The 12,429-nt window shown below is 36.6% G+C and overlaps 1 protein-coding gene across 4 annotated transcripts in view; it reads left to right on the top strand.

The window, feature by feature from the left end:
- The window catches only part of PALS1 (protein associated with LIN7 1, MAGUK p55 family member), a 118,192-nt gene that overhangs the window by 38,812 nt on the left and 66,951 nt on the right, over positions 1-12,429 (top strand). For 2 of the 4 annotated variants that reach the window (XM_037005013.2, XM_037004881.2), the window contains exon 2: positions 7,180-7,260. The exons of the other annotated variants lie outside the window; for them this stretch is intronic. The gene's annotated coding sequence lies outside the window, so the exon portion shown is untranslated. The remainder of the gene's footprint in view (positions 1-7,179; positions 7,261-12,429) is intronic. 4 annotated transcript variants of the gene reach the window in all.

Below are 12,429 nucleotides of genomic sequence, written 5' to 3'. Positions count from 1 at the left end.
GGATATTGGTCTGTAATTTTCTTTTTTTTTATGTGTCTTTGCCTGGTTTTGGTATTAGAGTGATGCTGGCCTCATAGAATGAGTTTGGAAGTATTCCCTCTTCTTCTACTCTTTGGAAAACTTTAAGCAGGGTGGGTATTAGGTCTTCACTAAATGTTTGATAAAATTCAGCGGTCAAGCCATCTCATCCAGGAGTTTTGTTCTTAGGTAGTTTTTTTATTACCAGTTCAATTTCATTGCTGGTAATTGGTCTGTTCAGATTTTCTGTTTCTTCCTTGGTTAGCCTTGGAAAGTTGTATTTTTCTTGAAAGTTGTCCATTTCTTCTAGGTTATCCAGTTTGTTAGCATATAATTTTTCATAGTATTCTCTAATAATTCTTTGTATTTCTGTAGTGTCTGTCGTGATTTTTCCTTTTTCATTTCTGATTCTGTTTATGTGTGTAGACTCTTGTTTTCTTGGTAAGTCTGGCTTTTAAGTTTATCTATTTTGTTTATTTTCTCGAAGAACCAGCTCCTGTTTTCTTTGATTCTTTCTATTGTTTTATTCTCCTCAATTTGATTTATTTCTGCTTTAATCTTTATTATGTCCCTCCTTCTACTGACTTTGGGCCTCATTTGTTCTTCCTTTTCTAGTTTAATTATTTGTGAGTTTAGACTGCTCATTTGGGATCATTCTTCTTTCCTGAGGTAGGCCTGTATTGCAATATATTTCCCTCTTAGCATGGCCTTTGCTTTGTCCCACAGATTTTATGGTGTTGAATTATTGTTGTAATTTGTCTCCATATATTACTTGATCTCTATTTTTATTTTGTCATTGATCCATTGATTATTTAGGAGCATATTATTACACCTCCATGTGTTTGTGAGCGTTTTTTGTTTTCTTTGTGTAATTCATTTCTAGTTTCATACCTTTGTAATCTGAGAAGCTGGTTGGTACAATTTCAGTCTTTTTGAATTTACTGAGGTTCTTTTTGTGGCCTAGTATGTGATCTGTTCTTGAAAATGTTTCATGTGCACTTGAGAAGAATGTGTATCCTGTTGTTTTTGGATGGAGTGTTCTGTAGAAGTCCGTTAGGTCCATGTGTTCTAATATGTTGTTTAGTGCCTCTGTTTCCTTACTTATTTTCTGTCTGGGTGATCTGTCCTTTGGAGTTAGTGGTGTGTTGAAGTTTCCTAAAATGAATGTGTTGCATTCTGTCTTCCCCTTTAATTCTGTTAGTATTTGTTTCACATATGTACGTGATTTTCTGTTGGGTGAGTAGATATTTTAATCGTTATATCCTCTTCTTGGACTGACCCTTTTATTGTTAAGTAATGCCCTTCTTTGTCTCTTGTTACTTTCTTTGTTTTGAAGTCTATTTTGTCTGATACAAGTACTGCAACTCCTGCTTTTTTCTATTAGTTTAATGAAATATCTTTTTCCATCCCTTTACTTTCAATCTGTGTATGTCTTTAGGCTTGAAGTGAGTCTTTTGTAAGCAGCATATATGTGGGTCTTGTTTTTTTAATCTATTCAATGACTGTCTTTTGATTGGTGAATTCAGACCTTTTACATTTAGGGTGATTATCGATAGGTATGTACTTTTTGCCATTGCAGGCTTTAAATTCGTGGTTACCAAAGTTTCAAGGGTAATTCCCTTACTATCTAGCAGTCTAATTTAACTCACTTCGTGTGCTATTGCAAACACAACCTAAAGGTTCTTTTTTTTCCCCTCCTTTTTCTTCCTCCTCCATTCTTTGTATGTTGTGAATCATATTCTGTACTCTTTGTCTATCCCTTGAGTGACATCTATTTAGCCTTAGGAATACTTCCATCTAGAGGAGTTCCTCCAAAATGCATTGTACAGGTGGTTTGTGGGAGGTAAGTTCTCTCTGCTTTTGCTTATCTGAAAATTGTTTAATCCCTCCTTCAAATTTAAATGATAACCTTGCTGCGTAGAGTATTCTTGGTTCAAGGCCCTTCTGCTTCATTGCAATAAATATATCATGCCACTCCCTTCTTGCCTGTAAGGTTTCTGTTGAGAAGTCTGATGATAGCCTGATGGGTTTTCCTTTGTATGAGATCTTTTTTCTCACTTTAGCTGCTTTCAAAAGTTTGTCTTTATCCTTGATCTTTGCCATTTTAGTTATTATATGTCTTGATGTTGTCTTCTTTGGGTCCCTTGTGTTGGGAAATCTGTGTACCTCCATGGCTTGAGAGACTATCTCCTTCCCCAGATTGGGGAAGTTTTCAGCAATTACTTCCTCAATGATACTTTCTATCCCTTTTTCTCTCTCTTCTTCTTCTGGTACCCCTATAATGCAAATATTGTTCCATTTGGATTGGTCACACAGTTCTCTCAATATTCTTTCATTCTTTGAGATTCTTTTTTCTCTGTGCCTCAGCTTCTTTGTATTCCTCTTCTCTAATTTCTATCCCATTTACAGTCTCTTCTACTAATCTAATCTGCTTTTAAATCCCTCCATTATATGTTTCATTTAAGATACGGAATTTCTTAGTGATTTAATCTCTGACTTAAATTCGTTCCTCCATTCTTGAATATTTTTCTGTACCTCCATAAGCATGTTTATGATTTGTATTTTGAACTCTCTGTCAGGAAGATTGGTGAGTTCAGTTTCATTTGGCCCTTTATCTGGGGTTTGTGAGATTTTGGTCTGGACCATGTTCTTTTGATGTTTAGTATTTCTGTGTGGTGCCCTCTAGTGCCCAGAATCTTCGATCTCTGGAGCTGCTAAGCCCCTAGAGTGAGGTTGGGGGTCGTAGGGGAGTGGTGCTTGTGCCTGAGGGGAGGAAAGATCTGTTTCCTGTTTCCCATCTGCAGTGCCTGTCTCCCGTATGAGAGCCAGTGGGCCAAGCACAGAGTTGTAAACCTCTGTCTTTGGCATCTCTACCTGTTGTAGGCAGGGCCTCCCTCTGGTGGCCTGATGGCAGCACAGTGACTGCCAGTTTGCAAACCGGTGCCGGCAGTCTAGGAGGGAGGCACAGCAGGCTGCATATCACAGAGGGGGGCCTCAGAGCTGGGCAGCCAGCCAGGAGGATGGAGTGCCTGAAGCTCCTCAAAGTTCCCAATCTGCTGGGTAGAGCGTGCCCAGACAACCTTGTCCAGCTCTCCCTTGTCCTGTGCAGCAAGCTCCATGCAAACCCCGCCCCTTTAGCAGCCCTCTGGCTCCTAGGAAGTCTCTCAGACCGCCTGCCTTTCATCTGACACAGCGTGGCCGGATGTGGATCCCCTGCTCCACAAACGGCCAGAATCTCAGTCTCTTAAGCACCCTGCCTGTCTGAGCTCCCCAACTTCCAGAGTACCACCCAGTATAGGTATCTGCTCACAAAGCAGATCTCCATAGCTGGGTGTTCAGCAGTCCCAGGCTTCACCCCCTCCCTGCTCCATTTCTCTTCCTCCCGCCGGTGAGCTGGGTGGGGGAAGGGCCTGGGTCCCGCCAGATTGAGGCTTTTGTACGTTACCCTGTTTACTTGAGGTCTGTATGCAGTCTCGTGCAACCTTCTTTCTTGTTGCTGTTTTATGGTTAGTTGTATTAATTAACTATATTTTCCTATTATTTGTGGTTTTGGGCGTTCTCTGTCTCAGGCCGCCATCTTGAATCTCTCATAACATGACTTTTTATCTTAAAAAATATATTTAAGACATTTTCTTTTAATTCTCTGTATTTTAAAAAGAAAAAGCTAGTTTTTCAATTAAATCTTTAGTGAGTCTATATATTCTTGAAATTATTATCATTAATTTCTGAGCTAACACCTTTCATGACTAGCCCAAATATTTGAGTTTTTACTTGTATTTATTTAGTTTTAGATAGAGCTTGTAACTTCTCTGGGAACATGATGGCCATTCATTGTTGGAAAGAAATTTATACATTGAGTTAAACTTTTATTGAGTAATGGGTTTTTATCTGATGTTGTTATATGACATTTTGGAAATACATAATGGTCTTAAAAAGTTAGTTTCATGTGTAGTTTGCGTGTAATAAGGTACTGTTTTGAGTGTATAATTTAAAATCAGCTCAGTAGGCATTTTTTATAACTTGCATTAAAATTCACCACTTTTAAGTATTCAATTTGATGAATTTTAAAAGCAACTTTATTAAGGTATAATTTATTTACATTCCATAAAATTCACATTTTATGGGTACAGTTTGAGTTTGAATAGATTTATATCATTGTGCAAATATTACTGAAATCTGATTTTATTACACTTACAACACCTGAAAAAATCCTTTGTATCCTTTTTTAGCCAATATCTTCCCCCACCCCAGTCTCCAGGAAACCACTAAACTGTTTTCTCTAACAACACTAGTTTTGCCTGGAAGTATCATACAAATGAAAGTATGCATTGTACTCTGGTATCTGGCATTATGGTTTCTGAGGCCATACATGTTGTTGGATTTATCAGTAGTTTATTCTTTTTACTTAGTAGTATTCTATATTTTATTTATCCATTCACCAGCTGAAGGACATGGAATTTTGTTCAGTTTTAAGCTGTTATTAATAATGCTTCTATGAATATTCCATGTTTATCTGTGTGATTTTTACAAATATTTTTGTCTGTCTTGTGTGGAATTGTTTGATTATAAGTGTTTAACTTTTAAGATATTCCAAACTGACTACCATTTTACATTCTCACCCATATAATAGGAGAGTTTCAGTTTCTCCACATCTCTAATGCTTAATTTTGCCAATTTTTAAATTTTTTAGCCATTTTGTTGTGTTTGTAATGGTATTACATTGTGCTTTTTAACAGCTTTGAGCTTAATTCATATATTATACAGTTCTTACATTTTAAGTGTACAGTTCAGTCGCTTTTAGTATATTTGTCATAGTGCAACTATCACCACAATCAACTTTAGGACATTTTCATCACCCCCAAAAGACGTACCACTTAGCCATGATTCCTCCTCCACTCCTCCCAGGTCTAGGCAACCACTAATCTACTTTCTGTCTCTCTAGGTTTGCCTATTCTAGACATTTCATAAGTGGAATCATACCCTGCATGATTTCTTTCACTTCTCTTTTCAAGGTTCATCGATGTAGCATGTATCAGTACTTTATTTCTTTTTATTGCCCAATAATAATTTCATTATAGACATGTAGATTTTCCCCCCATTTTTTGGCCATTATGAATAATGCTGCTGTGAACATTTTTGTGTAAGCATCTTGTACAGACATGTATTTTCATTTCTGTAGGGCATATACCTAGGAGTGGAATTGCTGGGGCATATGGTAGCTCTGTGTTTACACTTTTGAGAGATTGCCAGACTGTTTTTTAGGGTGACTGCACCATTGACATTCCTAGCAGCAGTATATGAGAGTTCCAGTTTCTTTGTCTTTTTTTTTTAGCCATCCTCGTGGGTCTTAAGTGATATGTTGTGGTTTTGATTTGCTGTTCTCTGATGGCAATTAATGTTAAATTACTTTTCGTGTGCTTATGTAAGGCCACTTGTTTATTTTCTTTGGAGAACTATCTATTCAGGTCTTCCCATTTTTTAAATCAGACCACTATCTTTTTATTATAGAGTTGTAAGAGTTTGTTATATATTCTAGATACAACTCCCTTATCAGAGACATGATTTATAAGAATTTTCTCCCATTCTGTAGATTCTCTTTTCACTTTCCTGATGGTGTCATTTAAAGCACAAAGTTTTTAATTTTGGTAATGTCTAATTTATCTATTTTCCTTTTGTTGCTTATGCTTTTGAAGTCCTATCTTAAGAAACCATTGCTTAATCCAAGGTAGATTTACACCTATCTTTTCTTTTAAAGTTTTATAGTTTTAGTTTTTACACATTTGTGCCTTTGATACATTTTGATTTAATTTTTGTATGTGGTGTGAGGTAAGAGTCCAGCCTCATTCTTTCGCATGTGACTATCCAATTGTCTTAGCATCATTTGTTGAAGAGACTATTTTTTCCCCATGTGACTTACTTGGCACCCTTATTGAAAATCAATTGCCTGTAAATGTGAGGCTTTATTTTTTATTATCATCAATTTTATTCCATTGATTTCTGGCTATCCTTTTGTTAATAACACATTATGGTTTTAATGTGGGTTTCCCTAAAGATTAATTATTTTGAGTATCTTTCCAAATGCTTATTTTTTGCCATTTGTCTTCTTTGGTGAAGTGGTCAAGTCTCTTGCCCTATATTAAGAAACTGGATTATTTTAACTATTGAGTTGTAAGAGTATAGCAGACATAAATATTTTGCAAATATTTTTCCCTTTTTTTTTAACTTGCCTTTGCATTTTCTTAACTATCTTTTAGTAGCGTATTTTGGATTCTAAAAACTTTGTGGAATCAACCAACTTTGGCAACTGGCTGGATGATAGTAAGGCTTGAGGAAGATAAAGATCTTGGAGATAGTGGTATACTTAACAAAGTAGGGAAGAAGTTGAGATCAATTTGGGATATATTGAAATTGAGATTCTTGGTAACATCCCCATAGAAGTATACTTTCTGTTCCCTCAACCTGGAATCCCTTATTTTATCTCCACACAGCAGACTCATTTTTTGTCATTTATGTCTAAATGCAACTGTCACCTCCTAAACAGGCCTTCACTGACCGTCTTATCTAATGTTGCCCTTTCCAAATGTAATTACTTTGTTAGCCTGTTTTACTTTTTGTATAGCCCTTTTCATCTTTTTGTCTGTTTGCTTTTTATTATCTATTATCCTACCAGAATGTAAGTTCCATGTAGCACAGGATCCTTTTCTGTCTTGGTCTTGAGTATAACATCAACATTTCTCCCTGTGAATTACCTGTGGCTCCTGTCTTTCAAATTCTTTTGGATCTTTTTGGACCCTAAACTTTTAATTTTCTTGGCATCATAAACTATTCATAATGTTTAAATTTGCAGAAATTGAAGTAAAACAAACTGAAAAACAGAAACTGCATTTTTGTTTGAGCCTTAACCTAGAGGTTGTCATTAAAAATAATCTGTAAAAGGTTCCTACCCTTTTTAAAAAGCTTTTAAATGAGTTATATTTGTTTCTTACCACTGATTTCAAGTAATTTACAATTATTTTAATTGGTGTCTATAAGAGATTGGGGCAGGAGTGCATTTTTACTACTTAATTGGATATTATACTGAATTAACCTTTTTCTCCCACTCCCTCCCTTTTAAAAACATTGCAGACTTTTACAATTGATAGTGTCTTTACTATTTTGCAGAATAAAAAGGCTAGTCTGAGTTCTGTGAAAAAAAAGAAGAAAAGCTAAAATAGTAGACAAGGACTTTCCAATTTGCATAACGTAAGTTCTTTTCATGATTCTTGGCCTGAATCTTGTGTTAGCTGGCAAAGCTGTTTCTATGGAAACAAATAGTCTATCTTCTTAGAATGTCAGAGGAATGCTGATCACTTAAAATGAAACTTCCCAGCTGCTGGTCAAAGGGCATTACTTGTAGGAGAAGGGGAGGAAGCATAAATCGAAAGAAAATCTAGAATTCTGGACACTAGTGTAGACCGACCATGTTTATACACATGAAGTATGTGTTTTACATTTCCTTCTGCCTACTGATTATATAAGATATTATCTTCCTGGTAACCCATCATGTTACCTAGCTCTCATACAAGTGGTTCTCCTCCTTGGTGTGGAGTTTTCAGTGGGCCTAGAGCCCTCCAGCTATTTCAGGCCTCCCAATCTCAATCATTTGTACTTACTTAAACTTAAAATTATCTTCCTTTTACTCCCTTTTCCTATAGCCAATTCACATAAGCAGAGCCCTTTTTCCCTCACTAGTTTCAAAGCATTTAAACAGCTTTGGCCTGCCAACCTGAAAATTTATTTTGTTTTGTGGACTGTATTAGGAGTTTCGGCCGGGGGGTGTTTGTATGTTTTTCAGGGGGTGATAGTATGAGCTGGGACTGATGATGATTTGAAATTTGGGCCTTTCAAGTGTTTTAAAAGCAATTTGTAATTACACAATTGAGAAGAGAGGAATACTCTTAGGGCCAGGAACTTGTAGCTACATTATCTGCATAAGATAGTCTTTTGCTTACATGGGTGGTAATTCTCTAGTTCGATTGTCTGGCAGCTTCTGAATTGTCAGAGGCCTTTTTTCCTCTTCATTTTTGAGGGAGAAATAATTCCTTTGGACTTGGACTTTCTCACTGTTTTCTGATACATTGACGAGCTAGAGTATTCTTGCTTAAAAATTATAATGATCTTAATGCTAAGCCTATAGGAATAACGTAATGTTTCTTTGATTCTGGAAGAACTTTTGAATCTTTCATGGTCCCCATAAATTAACTTGTGAGCATTATAAAGTTTTTTGGAGTTTTGTAAGGTGAAATCATTATTTAACTCAGGTTCTTGAAGGAATAGGGACTGGTGGTAGATCTTGAAGGCAGAAGGTGAAAGGAGAAACAGTTCATATTTCCTACTACATAAGGCATTTGGGTAGAGAGAAGAAAGAAATGAGATAAGCACAAATGAGGAAGCTAACTTAGAAGGCTTATGCAGGCAAGTAGTAAAGATACAGTTAGAAAGTTTAGATTTACTTTGTGAGTCTGGATTCTATTCTCTAGGCAGTGTAAAAGTCATCAGAGGTTCTGAACAGAGGAGTGATTTGCTCATAAACTTAAGCATTATCCTACTAGATATCAGGGCAATGCAGAGGAGTGAAATGATCTCTGCTGATTAGACAGATCATTTACCTATGTGACATGCAGTCACCTTGTAATTAATGTATCCAAAACTAAACTCATATTATCCTTTAATTTCTTTCCTTTTCTAATTCTTCTTCATAGTTAATGATATTGCAGTTTACTTGGTGACTGAAAGATAGTGGCCCTAGAGTCATTCTGAAGCCTCCTGTTTGCTTGGCCCTATGCTGGGCAATGTCACAGATCCAGAGATGAGTCGGCCTGGTTCCTAACCTCTGACGATCTCTAGTCTGATGGGCAGCCAGGCAGATACACAAATAACTGTAGTTCGGTTTGATTAGAGGTGTGACAGGAATTGTGGGATTCCAGAAGAGGAGAGTCATGGAAATCCAGAGGAGGATGTATTTGAGCTGAGATTTAAAAGGAGAATAGGCAAGGATGCAATCCTAGACTGGAGCCTATTTTCTTAAACATTATGCTGTCCTGCATAGCTAGATGGATATAGTAGCATGGAGTAGAATTGAGAATGGAAGAAGAAGATCAGAAGTATGAGGGGATTAAAGGGACATGGGAGTTTAATTCCAGACACATTAACTTCTAGATCCCTGTAGGACATTTTGGTAGATAGAGTAATTGGCAGGGATCCTATCTCTATAAACCTAGTACCTAGCCAGGGGTACCGAGCTAATACTCAACTAAATGAGTGTTAAATTAATGTACATATCACCTGTCTTTACTAAATCTTTGATGGCTTTCTTACTGCCTTGAGAGTTAAGAATTTACATTAAAGACTTATCTTAAATTGAACCCAGTTAAACTTTCTAGTCACTGTTCTCTTGTACAATCTGACTGCTTTAGTTCAACTAGCCTTATTTGTACTTTCCCATACTTTTTACCTTCCTGCCTTTGGTACATCTGGCTTCTTCCTTATTCCTCCACTCTGTCTTCAAGGCCTACTTCAATCCTCAATCCTCATCTACAAAACAGGCATATTTGAACCTACTTTTAGAGTAGGTTCTCCACATCATCATCAACACTTGTCATTTCTTATCTTTTGGGTAGTGGCCATTCTGACTGCTGTGAGGTGATATCTCATTGTGGTTTTGATTTGCATTTCTCTGATGAGTAGCAGTGTGGAACATCTTTTCATGTACCTATTGGCCATCTGTGTTTCTTTGGAGGAATGTTGAGGTCCTCTACCATTATTCATTATGACATGTTTCCATTGTCCCATCAAGCCTGATTACATTATATTCTGTGTTTTGAAAGTGCTGTATTCTCCTACTCTGCCTTCCTATTGGTCGTGTGATACTCTCTGCCTGGAACAGACTCTTATCTGGCTAATTTTTAGTTCTTTGAAATGCCACTCGATATATCCTTATGTATTTGCTATGACTCTTTACCACAGACTAATTAAATGAGTGAAGAATGCATAAAGTCCTTGTAGTATAATATTGTCTGGCACGTAAGTGCTTGGTAAATGTTATAGTTGTAGTTATTACTGCTGCTTCTTTCTTCTCTTTTTTTTCTCCCCTTCTCTTTTTGCCCTGTTATATGGAATATAGACACCAAGTTCTATTAGCTCTATAATCTACCTATTTTTTTCAGTGTAACTTTTCCTCATTCTCACTTATCCAGGACCCCATTCGTACAGTTTCCTTTAAACTGGTTTCATTGCCATCCTTCAGTCCTCTACACTTCTACCAGTGATATTTTTCTTTTTGTTTTTTTCCATTAAGAATTTTTTTTAATCAAAGTCAATGATATATGATCTTATATAGGTTTCTTTTTTTTATTGAAATATCATTGGAATACAATCTAATAATGATTTCAAATATATAACACAGAGGTTCAACAGTTCCCATAGTATTAAATCCTCACCCCCACTAGTGCAGTTACTGTCAGCATAGGAAGGTATTACAGAATCATTCGTTATATTCTCCATGCTGTACTACCATCTCTGTGACCAACTTAATCATGATAGAAAATTTTTGTGCCCCTTTATCCCCCTCACCCTCCCTACCTACCCACCCACACAAACTCTTCTCCCATGGTAACCAACCACCCTTCACTTCTCAGTGTCTCTGAGTCTACCGCTGTTTTATTCGTTTTGTTTTGTTTATTCCACAAATAAGTGAAATCATATGGCATTTGTCTTTCTCCACCTGGCTTAATTTCACTTATCATAACACTTTCTGGTCCATCCATGTAGCAAATGGCAGAATTTTCTTTTTTGGCTGAATAATACTCCATTGTGTATCCATTCATCTATTGATGGACACTTTTGTTGCTTCTGTAACTTGCCTGTTGTAAATAATGCAGTGATACACATAGGGGTGTATATATCTTCTTGAGTCAGGGATTTTGTTTTCTTCAGGTAAATTCCTAGAAGAGGGATTACTGGGTTGTATAGTATTTCTATTTTTAGTTTTTGAAGGAACCTCCCTTGTGCTTTCCACAGTGGCAGTACCAGTTTACATTCCCATCAACAGTATAGGAGGGTCCCGATTTCTCCACATCATCATCAACACTTGTCATTTCTTATCTTTTGGGTAGTGGCCATTCTGACTGCTGTGAGGTGATATCTCATTGTGGTTTTGATTTGCATTTCTCTGATGAGTAGCAGTGTGGAACATCTTTTCATGTACCTATTGGCCATCTGTGTTTCTTTGGAGGAATGTTGAGGTCCTCTGCCAATTTTTTAATCTGGTTATTTGTTCTTTTTGATGTTGAGGCATATGAGTTCTTTGTATATTTTAGATGTTAACCCTTATCCGGTAAATTGTTTATGAATATATTCTCCCATACTGTAGGTTGCTTTTCTGTTCTGCTGATGGTGCCCTTTGCTATTATACAGAAGCTTTTTAGTTTGATGTAGTCCCACTTGTTCATTTTTTATTTTATTTCCCTTGCCCGAGGAGATGTGTCCAGGAAAAAACTACTCATGCTTATTATATTCAGGAGATTTTTGCCTGTGTTTTCTTCTAAGAATATTATGGCTTCATGTCTTACCTCAGGTCTTTGATCCATTTTGAGTTTACTTTTGTGTATGGAGCTAGACAGTAATCCAGTTTCATTCTCTTGGATGTAGCTGTCCAAGTTTCCTTGCAACAATTATTGAAGAGGCTGTCTTTTCTCCATTGTATATTCATGGCTCCCTTATCCTCCTTTATCATATACTAATTGACTGTATATGTGTGGGTTTATATCTGGGTGCTATATTCTGTTCCATTGATCTGTGGGTCTTGTGCCAATACATACTGTTTTGATTAGTGTAGCTTTGTAGTGTTGCTGATATTTTTCTTTAAATTAATGTGATCATGTCATCCCGTTTTAAATCCTGTCAAGATTCTTACTACTTTCAGGGTAAAGATCAAGTTTTGGTTCTTAAACTCTTCTTAGTATGGTTCCCTGCTTGCCTTCCAGTTTTGTCATTATTCATTATGACATGTTTCCATTGTCCCATCAAGCCTGATTACATTATATTCTGTGTTTTGAAAGTGCCGTATTCTCCTACTCTGCCTTCCTATTGGTCGTGTGATACTCTCTGCCTGGAACAGACTCTTATCTGGCTAATTTTTAGTTCTTTGAAATGCCACTCGATATATCCTTATGTATTTGCTATGACTCTTTACCACAGACTAAGTTTTAGAGTCCATATCCTGTGCATTGTCTGTGAATTCATGACATTTCTAAGTTTAGCTGAATAAATGTTTGTTGGGCATTTTCTACATTACATGTACTGTGTTGAGCAGTAGGGGTTATAAAAATAAGTCACAGTTCCAGTCTTAAACAAATTTGAGATCTAATGAGG

This window comes from Manis javanica, chromosome 8 (assembly GCF_040802235.1).
Source record: "Manis javanica isolate MJ-LG chromosome 8, MJ_LKY, whole genome shotgun sequence".
Taxonomy (NCBI): Eukaryota; Metazoa; Chordata; class Mammalia; order Pholidota; family Manidae; genus Manis; species Manis javanica.
The sequence above is the reverse complement of the archived record's forward strand: the minus strand, read 5'-3'. Positions and strand labels throughout refer to the sequence as shown.